Source organism: Daucus carota, chromosome 8 (assembly GCF_001625215.2).
Source record: "Daucus carota subsp. sativus chromosome 8, DH1 v3.0, whole genome shotgun sequence".
In the NCBI taxonomy this organism is placed as follows: Eukaryota; Viridiplantae; Streptophyta; class Magnoliopsida; order Apiales; family Apiaceae; genus Daucus; species Daucus carota.
Window position 1 is genome coordinate 16010100 of NC_030388.2, and position 17374 is coordinate 16027473.

The window sequence follows — 17374 nt, forward strand, 5'->3', positions numbered from 1 at the left end:
CTTGTAGCTTCGTATAAGATTCGTGTACGTATAATTTTTTTCTGTATTTTGCATATCAGAATTGACAAGCGTGCCCTTTTGAATATTATTAGTATACTGATGTAATCAATGGTTGAGATCTAGTCTCTTACGTCTCTTGATAAGGTCCGTCTCCCTGGAACTTGACCCTATATATATATATATATATATATATATATATATATATATATATATATATATATATAGAGTTTTACTCCAATAGAAACCTCCTTATCCTAGAAACTAAAAACCAATCTGAAATATCACTAAATCCTAAAGCAAATACCACTAAATTCTTAAACAACCTCATCTCCACCTCCACCTCCATCTTCACCAAACCCACCTCCATCTTCACCAACCCCACCTTCACTGCCACCACCTCCGTCGTCGCCTCCTTCATAACCACTACCACCTCTATGCCGCCCGCCCCCTCCATAACCACCACATCCATCTCCACCACCACCTCCACCTCCATTATTTCTCTAACAACACAACCTCCACACCTCCATCTTCACCAACCCCATCTTAATTGATGCTTCAACCCCGTTCATACTTCTTTCTCCACCTCGAATCAACTTCAAATGCGGAGCCGCCACTATTCCGGCAACGCTCCAACCCCCCACTTCAAGCCGCCCAAACCTCCGCTACAATCATCCTTCCTCCATCTCCACATTCACCTCCACCATCTCCACAACTATCACCACCATCTGAATCGAAAACATGAACAGATCTGGAGATTCTAAGCTGGAACATATCTGGAGATTAAGTTTTCACTAATTACTGCAACACATACCACTAAATCTTAAAGAGAATATCACTAAATTGTACTGAGAATATCACTAACTTGTATTGATTTCTAGTTTTTATTTTAAAATTGGTTTCTATTTGATCATGAGCCTATATATATATATATATATATATATATATATATATATATATATATATATATATATATATATATATATTCATCAATATCTTTTTATCATTTTGTTTTTAAATAAACTTTTAATTAGTTGAAAAAAGTGAAACGACAATTAATAACATATATTAATATTTAAAACTACTTATAAATAGATGTATAATTTATAAAGACTAATTGGAAGTTAAATAAATATTTTATATAAATAAGCGTAAATCTTCCTAACTGATACACGATAAATAATATTCGTTTTCTTATAAATAAATAAATAAATAAATTTAATTTATAATTTATTTTTAATTAAAAATAAAACTACCATCAACAACATATATTCATATTAAAAAATATATTCATAAATAGATGATAAAAAAATATATTATTTACACTACCCTTTTATATTATACAAATAAAAATCTTAAAAGTTATACCTCTAAAAATCACATAATCAATTTGTCAACAATATTTAATGAAATCCAATACAATACCATATAATAATTCATATTCAAAATTATAATGACTTCTAAAATAAATTTATAAATATATGATTTTCAAAATCTCCTTAATTGATACAAGTCAAATGTTATGAAGAAGTCGCGGCCAAGCACAGACCATTTACGATAAGGAAATTGATGTTTCTTGTGGTATTGAAAAGAGGTGAATGTACTCTTTTGACAAGTGACCAAAAGTGATTGTAACACTATAAGGTTTCAACATTTTTCCATACTCTTTTGTGTAATGCATGTATCACTGCCACACAAACAGACAAAATACAAAAATTCAGGCACAAAACATTAAAAGTTTGTAATGGAGATTAGGTGCTATGGACATAGTGAGAATGTATCACCGCCACACAAACAGACAATATACATAAATTCAGGCACAAAACATTAAAAGTTTGGAATGGAGATTAGGTGCTATGGACATAGTGAGCATGACCATGTCTCATATAACATAATTTCATATATATATATATATATATATATATATATATATATATATATATATATATATATATATATATATATATATATATAAATATATATATATATATATGTATATATATATTCATCATTATCTTTTTAAATATACTTTTAATTAGTTGAAAAAAAGTGAAACTAATATTAATAACGTATATTAATATTTAAAACTACTTATAAATAGATGTATAATTTATAAAGACTAACTGGAAGTTAAATAAAAAATTTATATAAATAAGCGTAAATCTTCCTAACTGATACACGATAAATAATATTCCTTTTCTTATAAATAAATAAAAAAATTAATTTTTAATTTATCTTTAATTAAAAATAAAACTACTATCAACAAAATATATTCATATTAAAAAATATGTTCATAAATAGATGATAAAAAATATATTATTTACACTACCCTTTTATAATATACAAATAAAAATCTTAAAAGTTATATCTGTAAAGATCACATAATCAATTTGTCAACAATATTTATCAAATCCAATACAATACCATATAATATTTCATATAAAAAATTATAATGACTTTTAAAATAAATTTATAAATATATGATTTTCAAAATCTTCTTAATTGATACAAGTCAAGTGTTATGAAGAAGTCCCAGCCAAGCACAGACCATTCACGATAAAGAAATTAATGTTTCTTGTCGTATTGAAAAGAGGGGAATGTACTCTTTTGACAAGTGACCAAAAGTGATAGTAACACTACAAGGTTTCAACATTTTTCATTTTTTTTTAATACATGTATCATTACCACACAAACAGACAAAATACATAAATTCAGGCACAAAACATTAAAAGTTTGGAATGGAGATTAGGTGCTATGGACATAGTGACGATGTATCATGGCCACACAAACAGACAAAATACATAAATTCAGACACAAAACATTAAAAGTTTGGAATAGAGATTAGGTGCTATGGACATAGTGAGCATGACTAGGTCTCATATAACATAATTTCAACTGAATGTGTAGTTCAATCCCATAATATTATATATATATATATATATATATATATATATATATATATATATATATATATATATATATATATATATATATATATATATATATATATATATATATATATATAGAACAAAGTTCCATGTAGTCCACATATTTACCGTAGTACCGTAGACCGTATATGTTCTGCAACTATAGAATGGCATAAAAACATTGCAAAATGTGTTTTTTGCAAATTATGTTCTATAAACATCATTATTTTGTTAAAAAATTTGACAATCCTAAACATTCTACAAGTTAAATAGTGAAAAACACATTATTCTGCAAAACATGTTAAGTTTGCAGAACATATTTACATATTACAGAACATATGTGTTCTACTTGTCGAACATAAATGATTTTCAATATTTTTCATGAAATAGTGATATTTATAGAATGTATTTCACAAAATAACAAGTTTCATACATTTTGCAATGTTTTTTTATGCCATTCTATAGTTGCAGAATATATGTGGTCTACGGTACCACAGTAAATATGTGGACTACATAGAATATTCACCAATATCTTTTTATCATTACCTTTTTAAATATACTTTTAATTAGTTGAAAAAAAGTGAAACTACAATTAATAACATATATTAATATTTAAAACTACTTATAAATAGATGTATAATTTATAAAGACTAATTGGAAGTTAAATAAATATTTTATATAAATAAGCGTAAATCTTCCTAACTGATACACGATAAATAATATTCGTTTTCTTATAAATAAATATATAAAATTTAATTCATAATTTAATTTTAATTAAAAATAAAACTACTATCAACAACATATATTCATATTAAAAAATATATTCATAAATAGATGATAAAAAAAATATATTATTTACACTACCCTTTTATATTATACAAATAAAAATCTTAAAAGTTATACCTCTAAAAATCACATAATCAATTTGTCAACAATATTTAATGAAATCCAATACAATACCATATAATATTTCATATAAAAAATTATAATGACTTCTAAAATAAATTTATAAATATATGATTTTCAAAATCTTCTTAATTGATACAAGTCAAATGTTATGAAGAAGTCGCCACCAAGCAAAGACCATTTACGATAAGGAAATTGATGTTTCTTGTCGTATTAAAAAGAGGGGAATGTACTCTTTTGACAAGTGATCAAAAGTGATAGTAACACTACAAGGTTTCAACATTTTTCATACCCTTTTGTGTAATGCATGTATCACTGCCACACAAACAGACAAAATACAAAAATTCAGGCACAAAACATTAAAAGTTTGGAATGGAGATTAGGTGCTATGAACATATTGAGCATGACCATGTCTCATATAACATAATTTCAACCGATTGTGTAGTTCAATCCCATATATATATATATATATATATATATATATATATATATATATATATATATATATTCAACAATATCTTTTTATCATTACCTTTTTAAATATAATTTTAATTTGTCGAAAAAAGTGAAACTACAATTAATAACATATATTAATATTTAAAACTACTTATAAATAGATGTATAATTTATAAAGACTAATTGCAAGTTAAATAAATATTTTATATAAATAAGCGTAAATCTTCCTAACTGATACACGATAAATAATATTCGTTTTCTTATAAATAAATAAAATTTAATTTATAATTTAGTTTTAATTAAAAATAAAGCTACTATCAACAACATATATTCATATTAAAAAATATATTCATAAATAGATGATAAAAAATATATTATTTACACTATCCTTTTATATTATACAAATAAAAATCTTAAAAATTATACCTCTAAAAACCACATAATCTATTTGTCAACAATATTTAATGAAATCCAATACAATACCATATAATATTTCATATAAAAAATTATAATGACTTCTAAAATAAATTTATAAATATATGATTTTCAAAATCTTCTTAATTGATAAGTCAAATGTTATGAAGAAGTGGCCGCCAAGCACAGACCATTTACGATAAGGAAATTGATGTTTCTTGTCGTATTAAAAAGAGGGGAATGTATTCTTTTGACCAGTGATCAAAAGTGATAGTAACATTACAAGGTTTCAACATTTTTCATACTCTTTTGTGTAATGCATGTATCACTGCCACACAAACAGACAAAATACAAAAATTCAGGCACAAAACATTAAAAGTTTGGAATGGAGATAAGGTGCTATGGACATAGTGAGCATGTATCACTGCCACACAAACAGACAAAATACATAAATTCAGGCACAAAACATTAAAAGTTTGGAATGGAGATTAGGTGCTATGGACATAGTGAGCATAACCCTGTCTCATATAACATAATTTCAACCGAATGTGTAGTTCAATCCCTCATACATATTACTCAAATGAGAACTTTCTTAAAATGAGAACCGTGACAACTTTTTTAATTTATCAAAATCTCATTTATTTGAAGGGCCCCGCAGGGCACCTTCACAAAAAATATATATCATTAAGGTCTCCACCTAGCTAGCAAAAAAAAATAATAAAAAAAATCACAGATGACGTGGCAGTGGTCTTTTTTTTTTGAATTTTTTTTTGACTAGCTAGGTAGAGACTAATTTTATATACATTTTTTATATTGGGTTTCCACTAGTTTGATGTTTAGATTAGCCAAAATATGATAAATTAACGAAGTTCTCACGGTTCTAATTTTAAGAAGTTCTCACTGGAGTAACTCTCTATCTCTCTCTCTCTCTCTCTATATATATATATATATATATATATATATATATTCATCGTTATCTTTTTATCATTATCTTTTTAAATATACTTTTAATTAGTTGAAAAAAAGTGAAACTACTATTAATAACATATATTAATATTTAAAACTACTTATAAATAGATGTATAATTTATAAAGACTAAATTGAAGTTAAATAAAAATTTTATATAAATAAGCGTAAATCTTCCTAACTGATAGAAGATAAATAATATTCGTTTTCTTATAAATAAATAAAAAAATTTAATTTATAACTTATATTTAATTAAAAATAAAACTACTATCAACAACATATATTCATATTAAAAAAATATATTCATAAATTGATGATAAAAAAATATATTATTTACACTACCCTTTTATATTATAAAAATAAAAAACTTAAAAGTTATATCTCTAAAGATCACATAATCAATTTGTCAACAATATTTTATCAAATCCAATACAATACCATAAAATATTTCATATAAAAATTATAATGACTTCTAAAATAAATTTATAAATATATGATTTTCAAAATCTTCTTAATTGATACAAGTCAAATGTTATGAAGAAGTCGCTGCCAAACACACGATAAGGAAATTGATGTTTCCTGTCGTATGGAAAAGAGGGGAATGTACTCTTTTGCATGGCTGTCACGTCGATGAGTCGAGGCGAGTCGATAGACCTCCCGCTAGTCGACTAGTCGTGGACTAGTTGTAGACTAGTCGCTAATATATATATATATATATATATATATATATATATATATATATATATATATATATATATATGCCAACATTCTAGAGAGGGACTCCTTATATGGAGTTACATAGTGCGTCACTATAAATCATCAAATTTATTATAAATTCTGTTATAGAATACATATAAAACGTGATTCTAATATAGAATACTATAAAATAAATCTATTTTAAGTAATTTAACACTTAAAATTTGATTAAAAAAAGTATATTTTCGAAACTGATTCTACAACAGAATAATTCTGGATGATTATTATTCTGTTATAGAATCATGTTGAGATATTGCATAATTTTAGATGATCTTTGGAATAAAAAAAAATTGTATTACTTCGTTTTCGGTTTAATAATCAAAATTTGCAATTATATTTCATAAAAAATATAATAAAATATATATTATTAATATATTTATAATGATGTGCTACGTAACTCCATATAAGAGGGTATGCTATCGAGTGCTACCCTATATATATATATATTATAAATTAAAAATATATTATATACATATAAACACATACATATATTTGTATTATGTACCTTCCATAAAATTTTATTTCAGATTCTAAGATATTAAGAATAGGGCCCTTAAACAGGATGATGGAAATGCGAAAATAGTTAACAACAAAGCAAAGTACACACGATCACGTAAAATATGTATCAAGCTAACAATCGATAAATATCAATTATATGATACTGATGTGATGTGATGTGATGTGGCAATATAGTAAACAAATAACAAAATTCATGCAGAATAATTATACAGAATGCAAATTGCAGAAAAACAGTCGACTAGTCGGTGGCCCAAACTCGACTAGTCGACTAGTCGTTGACTAGTCGACCGCTTAGTCGACCAAGCGACCGAAATATCGACATTCACCTGGTCGACATGTTGAGTCGACATCCATTCACCGCTTAGTCGACTAGTCGTCGGCTAGTCGCGACTAGTCGACCGACATGACAACCATGCTCTGTTGACAAGTGACCAAAAGTGATAGTAACCCTACAAGGTTTCAACATTTTTCATACTCTTTTGTGTAATGCATGTATCACTGCCACACAAACAGACAAAATACATAAATTCAGGCATAAAACATTAAAAGTTTGGAATGGAGATTAGGTGTTATGGACGTAGTGAGCATGACCCTGTCTCATATAACATAATTTCAACCGAATGTGTAGTTCAATCCCTTTTACACACATACACACACACACACACTAATATATATATATATATATATATATATATATATATATATATATATATATATATATATATATATATATATATATATATATATATATATATATATTCAGCTGAATCTAAGATGGTTCCAGGGTTTTGATTGCAAAATCTAAGCACTAATTAGTCAGCCGTAACATATATGTACAGATATGTAACACGTTGGTTCGTTTTCACAGCCTTTTTTTTTGGCATATCGTTTTCACGCTATCATCCCTATGCTCAATGGTGACTAATTTCGGAGAAGAACATATTATAATAGAAGATTTATGAGTTGCTACTGCAAGACTTTATATAAATATCGGAAAAAGAAATGATGGAGATTGATGATATTTTTTTATAATTATATTATTGTTGGTAGCTTACAAAGACAGGAAAAGAAATGGAGATCGATGATACTTTATTTTTATAATTATATTATTGTTGAGAGATTACAAAAACTTGTGATTTATACTTGTGACGACTCTTCAAGATGATAAACTGACATTTAATATAATTAATTCAATAATTGTCACAAATATTTCTCTTTCGATTCTCTTTTACATTGACTTCATCACTACCCGTTAATGTATTTTCTGGTTACTCCAAGTTGTTGTCACGATAAATTAAACTTGTTCTTTGGTAGCGTCTTTGTAAAAATTTGAGTTTGATTATCACTTGTGAGACATAATTCTAGTTTTACTACTCATCTTTAATTGCTTTTCTAATGAAATAATATTTGATTGTAATGTGTTTAGTTGTGTCGTGACTAATCAAATTCTAACCAATGTCCATTACATACTTGTTTCACAAAACAATTTTGATGCAGCTATATACTCGACTTCTACCGATGAATGTCCCAAACAATTCTACTTCTTTGATGCTCATGAATATACACATGAGCCAAAGGAGAAAACATAGCCTGATAGGCTCTTACACTTATTGTTGATACAGCCCATCACTATCAGTAAAATCAACTAATTCAATAGATTTTGGATTGGCCATATATTTATAAAAAATTCATAGTTCATGGTTCCTTGAAAATTTTGGATTTTCAAGATTACATAAATTAGTGAGTCCTTTAAACTAACTAAAACTTGTTAGTGTGTAAGATGTGATTTTGAATCATAATTTAATATAAAATTAGAAACGTTATTTATATTTCAAAAGATGCAAAATTTCAAATGGTAAAATATATATAATTATGGTGACTCTAATCATTTTGTTATTAATTGTAGGAAGAATAAAAAGAAGACTAGTGAAATACCTACTTTGATGTTAGGGGTAGATCGGTATTTTACAGATCACAAAATCTTATTTTCATTGTGGCAGTTAATGGCATTTAATTTGTACTTGTCAAGAATATCATAGTTTGTACCACAATTTTTATGAATCATTACATAATTTTAATAAAAGTGAATATTCTAATAAAACTACTACTAATGATTTCAAGCATGCATTTAATTTGTACTTGTCAAGAATATCATAGTTTGTACCACAATTTTTATGAATCATTACATAATTTTAATAAAAGTGAATATTCTAATAAAACTACTACTAATGATTTCAAGCATATATCTTATACTACTGATATTAATCAGGTTAATTCTGATGGATCAGATCTTGACATAATTGACCTTATGAAAAAGAATTCTGCTGCTAAAAATAAGATAAATGCAAAAAGGACCCAACAAGTGTGGGTTCTTAAAAATCCTAACTGGTTGGCATTTATGATTGCAGGGCAACTGGAAGAGTAGTGTTCTAGTCTCGGATAATGGATAATCTAGACATATGACAATAAATAAAGTTCCGCCTTCAGAATTTGAAAGGAAAGCTGGCCCACGGAGATGACAACATTGGACAAATATTAGGATATGACAATATAATAATTGAAAAAGCCATCATTGAAAATATAGCTTTAGTGGAAAAACTGAAGCGCAATCTATTGAGCACCAGTCAAATCACATATAGAGGTTATCATGTCACATTTTATGAAGAACATTGTGAAATGATCAGCAATACAACAGGAAAGATTGCTCTTACTAGTTACAGGCATGGTAACATATATGAAGCCAACCATCGCACAAATACTGATGACCCTACAACATGTCTAATAAGCAAAGCATCAGTAGAAGATAGTTGAAATTGACACAAATAAAATTTACATCTCAATTTTATAACATAAATGAGTTGGTTAAGAAAAATTTGGTGAAAAAATTAGCAAAAGCTCAATACACTTGTAATGAACTTGTAATGCATGACTAAAAGCAAAACAAAGGAGAACAACATTCAAGAGCAAATCAAAATTCTCAATTGATGAGTCATATCACATGTTGCATCTTGATTTTTTTGGACCAGCAAATGTCATGTTAATCAATAAGAAAAGGTGCACTCTAGTAATAGTTGATGAATTATTTTAGACTTATTTCGATATGTTTTATGCATAGGAAAGATAAGAATCGAGAAATTCTACTTAACCTTGTGAGACTGATTGAAAATGGTACAAAACATAAAGTCAAGATCCTAAGAAGTGATAATAAAATTAAGTTTAAAAATTCAATAGTGGAAAAGTTCTGTCGATATAAAAGTATAACTCAACAATGCTCTACGCTTGTGACTCCTCAAAAAAATGATGTAATGGAGAGAAAGGACAAAACTTTAATTGAAGCTGGCCGCACTATGTTGGAAAAATAAATCTACCTGCATATTTTTGGACAGAAACAGTCAACACAATATGCTATACTCAAAATATTATTTTGATCGAAAGACATGGTGTCACTGTCACACCTTATCAAAGTATTAAAGAGAAGAAATCAAGTCTTAAGCATTTACAAATTTTTGGCTGCAAATGTTTTTATTCTTAAGCCTCATCTGGAGTAGCTTGACAATTTTGAAGCAAAAACTGATGAGAGCATTTTTATTGGCTATTATACATCAAAAACTGACAAGGTGAATAGTTTAAGAACGAAGACTATCATTGAATCTATTAACGTGTCTTTTGATGACATGAGAATTATATGAATAGAAGAAGACACTCATGAAAGTCTTAAATTTGAAAATAAAGCTACCAAAATTGACCTGGATCACATACTAATGAGGCTCAAATACCGATAAAATTTCTAATACTGATACTAATGACCCACCAAATACCGATAACACACCAAATACCGATGATTCATCATATACTGATGATTCTAATCAAAAAATCAAGTGAAGATTAATCGGGAACTAATTCTAGTCGGGATCAATCAAATACTAACAATTCATCAGGTGAGAAAACAATCATTCAAAGGTAACTACAAATGATACTAGATCTTCTAAAGATAAATCCAATACATCTAGTTGATATTAGTTACCTCATGCTAGAAAATGAACAAAAAGTCGCACTTCTAATCTCATAACAATCCTGATACAGGTGTCCAAACCAGGAATGCAACCCAAAATGAATGTTTATCCTATATAGAAACCAAAGAAGGTTGAGGAGCACTCGAGAATGCTGATTGGGACTATTTGTCCATAATTCAATCGACCAACCAATTTTTTTGATTATTTCCCCTATAATAACCAGATACATAAATCTTGTCAGTTTTGGTTAGTTTGACCGCTAAAAAATCACAACTAACATGTAAGAAGCTTTAACATATATGCAGTACATAGTTCTCTCGGATTCAACTTCATAAACAATTCAACAATTGTCTCTTCTCTTTGCATCAACATATATGCAGTACATAGTTCTCTCGGATTCAACTTCATAAACAATTCAACAATTGTCTCTTCTCTTTGCATCAAAAAATCAAATTTCAAAATATGTTTTTGATCAAGCTGTCCATTAATACATCACCATTATACAAAATTTACATTACACTTGTAAGTTGCAAGGATGTAACATGATCTTGCTAACTAACCATAACATCAAATACAGCCTTGGACAAAAAGATAATCACCTCTAGTTTCATGAAAGGTTATTCCCCTTCTGAGATTTTTTGGCTGTTGATTTTGGACTTGCAGCTTCTTTATATGCCGATGGGCATAAATCGACTATGTTGCATTTTCCACATTGAGGTCTAAGTGGTGTACATATAGTCTGCCCAAAGCCCACCTGTTCACTCTACATTTTTTAGTCCAAAATACAATCGAAACACAAGAACCACCAAAACAACACATGGATACCACAAGCACAATTGCAGCTGCTAAAGTTTAGCTCGCAGAGTGTTACCAAGTCACGAAATCCTAAAATATTGCCATGACCATATTTCCGGCCCTTAAGACCAACATTTCAAATCTCGAGACACCTAAAGTCTTAAGCATAACAAGTTTTGCTGTTCAAATGTGAGCCTATGAGCTGACCAAGTAGTTATATTAGAGCCACTGAATGAGTAGTAATAATCAAGACGCCATACAGGAATGCAGGAGCTAAAACATATATAAGATACTTGTTACTAGATTTGAGTGCAACAAAATTTACCTCATGCAAGATACACAAAGTGTGAAATTATGATTTGTTAAATGCTAATTATGTTTGCTCTGAAGTATTGTGTTGCCGTAGCCCCATACACACTGTCGATCATTGGAAACCATCACAACATTAAGGGCATATTATACTATTTGTAGTCATGAATATACCAGATCATTTATACAAAATAACTGATGCCACCATGAGAAGAAGGCAAACAAAAGCATTTCTAAGCACCCCAGCATAGCATCTAGACAGTGTGGCACTAAACAGCTAAAAACCAAGAACGGTATGTACTAGCATCCTACAATAATGTTTGATGCTCCTAACTTTCAAGAAGATCTGCTAAAGGTCTCCAGTAAAACAACAGATGCCTGTCAAATAAATAAAGATGACATACCAAAAGAGGATTGATCGGAACCCATTCTTCCTTCGGAAGCCATCTTTCCAGGGACTCCCTGGTCTCCTCAGGTGATTTAGTTTTCTGACAAATAAAATAAATATAAGATACTGAGTAGAGCAATTTTCTACTCCATACCAAGTGATGCTTTAAAAAAAATCATCGGGTCTGAGGAGGTGATGCATATCGTATTCACGTTAAATTTGAATTATGTTGATGCTTTAAACCGAGGTACAAGATGAATGACAAGACACTAACTTACATTGATAGTATACTATGTACATTACAAATAGCTTACAAGGGACTGTCCTTTAATTAACTACACAAGATGAGTGACTTATCACTAATATAATGTCCGTTCTTTGAAATTTTTTCATGAAGAAGAATACGGGCACAGATTTTTGACAATGTAAGAAATAAAATAAGAATAAATTTTGATTAGGGACCAATATGATATGACATTTGAAATCTTTTAAAGATATATGCTTCAAAGAAAGTCAATAGATTATACGCAAGCAATTTAATCTTTTAAAGTAGTTGATCTGAAAATTTTCAAGGAACAATTAACAACCTGCGGAAGAAATATAGTGAAACTAAAACTTCATTCAATTCTAAAAACACTTCAAGAAGATCTTCATGTAATAATGATTTATGGTGATAAGAAGAAACAATATTAGGGACACAATCTGAAGTGTACAGTGAAATATGGAAACCATCAACTTTTAAGTCCAAACAATTTCAAAACCATCAGTAAGAAGCATGAACCTGATTTGTGCCCTTCCGTGAAACCCAACAAGTCTATTACAGATACGGTGCACATGAGTGTCTACACAGATCCCTTGAACATTGTTCCACCCTACATTTATAACCTGCAACAATCATTAAAAACAGACTTGCACAACTGGCGATTCATGATAACAACTAGTAACATTTCTATAAACAATACAAACCCGCACCAAATGAGCCATTTTAGGACCAATTCCTGGAAGTTGTAGCAAATCTTCAAGTGTACTAGGAATGTCACCATCGTACTTCGAAAGACATATATTAGAAACTTTCTTCATGTTGCTAGCCTTTCTTGTATAGAAACCCACCTACAGAAGAGCTACAAGTGTTACACAAAAGCAGGAACATCATGTTAAGATGCACTAATTTTGAGAGAAGTACAGGGTATATCATGCTCTTGATAGTATCTTCATTGGCCTTCTCAAGAGCATCTGCAGTAAGAAGATTATTCTCAAGGAGAAGCTGAATGGCCCCTGAAATGAAGAGACTTAGTTAAAGTTAGAGTACGCACTAAATCGTATTATAGGTACTATAATATCATAAGTAGCTTGTTAGTACTATATGGGTGTCGGGTTGGCAATTTCGGGTATTGGGTGGGTTCAGGCCGGGTTGACAATCGCGGGTCAGAAATTTGATCCGACCCGAAATGTTAATGGGTCAGAATACTCAACCCGAACCCGACCTGCACAACCCACGGGTAACCCGAACCCGACCCGACCCGACCCATAATATTTATTAATAAATATATTTTTGAAATATATTTACAGTTTCAGAAAAAAAAATCGTAAAAAAAAAACAAACTCCTAACTGGAGTAATTTTCTCAACTAATGCACGACAAGAGTCCCATATTTTTAAGGTAGTATAAACATACCCAATTCCTCAAGTTTAAATTTACATTTCCAATTACGTGCCATGAAATTTACCACCCTGAGTTAAAACATGGCTCTGGCACTATGTACATTACTACTGATATGAAACACATCATAGCTATAGGCAGTTAACAGTTTACAACTGAAGAATCTCAGACTTATAGAATATGTTAAGAAAGCTTTAAAACTGATCAAATGTCATCATGGTGGCTTTACAATATACAGCGTCAATGAACTGGATGTTCACCTAAGGGTCTATATCATCAAGTAGAGCATAACGTTCATCATAAACTATTTGGCATATAAAGATGTGTATACATCTTTAGCTGATACATAATTACAAAAATGATACAAAAAGTAATGTAAACAGCACAATCAGTTGGAGTAACATTTTCAATATTGATCCGATTGAAAGTATAACTAATTATAAAATTCTATGAGCATTTAATATATTTTCTTAAAAAATAGAAATAATCAAATATCATGTCAGTAATTCAGTATTATAATAAAGAAGTGTAAAATATAAAAGGATTTATAATCAGTCTGCTGGATAGAATATTTTATACTGGTTAGGTTAAGATGTACCTTAATGGCATTATTACCAGCAGTCTGGAGCATTATAGTTAAGGGAGGCAAAATGTGGAGTAAGTTTGTTTTGGATCCAATAATGTGGTTATGGTTTGGTTTATAAACTAAATCCATTTTAACAACCAAATTATATGAAATACGGTTGTGATTTGATTTGGTTTGGTTATGGTATTATATATATAGATCGATAAAATAAAAAAATAAAAAACAAATTTTGTATCAAGTAACATTTTATTTAAAAAACTAATCATTATCACATATATAAATTACATTTTCATATTACATCAATTATGAATGCATTGAAATAACTAAATAAATTGCACTGAAATAACTAAATATGTTTCCTAATGAATTGACAAAAGTGTTGGTTTTGCAAATTTTTATTGAAATAATAAGCCAATCATTAAAATGTACCGTCTTAATTTTACAATATATCTTTTAACTAACTGTTTAACTAACTGCAGATATAGGCTTAAATCAGATATTATTCAAATTTATTTTTGTATCGGTCGAACATAAGAATAGATGTGAATTCAAGATCCACATGATAAAAGCTAATAAAGGCTACAACTGAAATATAAATATAATGTGCAAAGTAAATTTCTTTTCATTTATATACAAAAGTGAACAACTAATGTATATCAAAGTTGCTAACTCTTTTGGAAGATCAGTGGTTATGGTGGGTTGTTGGGTGTGGTGTGCATCGAGTTCTTGGCTCGGGCTTCGGTGTGCATCAAATTGTTGGCTTAGGTCATTATCAAAATATGTGACGACCCGAGTCTCTTTCGAAATTTATGTCAAGTCACAAATTCCGAACCCAAAATAGGCTGAAGTACTTTAAAAAACATGGGTAATCCACAAGCCAAATATCGTGATTTGTAGGTGCATTGGTACGTATGCTTCTAAATTGGACTAAAGTCTCCACTCCTCTCGATGTGGAACTGGGTGTTACAATCACATTCTCAAATCCGTATTTGCATGATTAGAAACAAAACAAATTCATTTTCAAAGGAGAGATTTAAGATTAAACCAAATCCAAAACTTTGGTTTTCTTTGGTTTGTGGTTTCAAATTCATATTCTCACCCTTAATTATAATTGATTAAGATGACTACGGTCAGACTTGCGGTAGCAAGTTGCTTCCTAAATGATTGATGAATGACTTGATTGTCAATGAAAGTCACTAGTTCATTTATCTCTGATTCTTCTGAACTTCAACATTGTATAGTTGATGCAGGACAGTCCATGTTGACTGAACAATAGAATACTGAAGAAGCACGTCGAATGGAAAATACTATTAATATCTAAATTCCAAAATTGTTATGATATATTTACTCAAACAAGGTGGTGTTAAACATAAATAGTCAGTAGTTCACTACGCTCTTTGTTTCCTGTTGGCTGCTTGGCTCAGAAGAGGATTAATCCTAGAGCATACAAGCAGTTTTAGGGTAAATAAATGAAATTAAGAGAACTCTTAGAGAGTCTGGGAGCACACCTGGTGACAAGTGAATAAAATCTTGTCGACCTTTAGGCTTTTCCATTTGTCACATAATACATCATACAGCTAATGGTAAGAAGATGTTATGACACAACAATTACGGAATGCAGAGCCAAGTTAAATGGTAAGTTTATCTCTATGTACTCTATCTATGCTTCTCACTTGTCTAATACTTCTCAACACAATTTAGAAACTTTATAATATTAACATATTGACTTGGTCAAATTACATAGATTCTAAAACTGGCTCCACAGTTTCTAGCAGATTCCAGTTTGTTTTAGAACAGCACTTCTCTTGATTACTTATTATTATGTATGTTGGTACTCCTAACAGTAAATAATAGATATGAAAGAAGTCCTCAAAGTTGAATTTTGCAGTATTGTTCTTTCAGTTCAATACTTCTATACAAACTGTAAAATATAAATTAGTCCCAAACCATGAATCACTCCCTTGTATATGTATTTGACAGAGGACGAGGATACCTCTGTGTGTCTAAGGATGCATATATCAACCAAAGGTAATTTTGAAGGAAAAAAAAGGCCTCTTATCCAACAACACAAACAAAATGATTACAGCTTAAAGTTTTACAGGGACCAAATGCATACATGTGTCAACTGTCGAACATGCAAAGACTATGCACTTAAAAATTAAAGTACTTACGTAATTTTCGGGAACTTTACTAGTCTTTTTGTATGCAAAGTCTTCAATATCAGGTAGACCAGATATCTGCATTTAGAAAATGGGTTACTACGTACACAGTTATACCAGTTCATGTAGGTTAAAGGAATTACACATAAATCATGTACATAGAGATCATAGGCCATCACTGACATGTACCTTTAATGGACTTGAGTATCATGGGAAAAGCCCACCACTAGCTAAAGTTCATAAATATCAAAATCATAATTATATTAAAGGGCCATTAGTTGTTTCTCTAAAAACATTAATTTCACTAATTTATGTCCTTTCCTTCACAGGCCTAAGGTTCGAATGTTGCGAATCAGAACATTACTATTGATAAAATATAAGATACTTAATAAATGTATATATACTAACGATTTCGTCAAGCAGATATTGTAGATCTGTTTTGCTAAATAGGAACTCTACTTTTCAATTATAATTTAATATAGAATAATTACAAGCCAACAACAAAGACGCTCAAAAAATATCTA

At 29.4% G+C, this 17374-nt stretch overlaps 1 pseudogene; it reads right to left on the bottom strand.

Moving 5' to 3' along the window:
- Window positions 1–11252: 11252 nt before the first annotated feature.
- Window positions 11253–16245, bottom strand: LOC108198213 (endonuclease III homolog 2, chloroplastic-like; annotated as a pseudogene).
- Between the last annotated feature and the right edge of the window lie 1129 nt (window positions 16246–17374).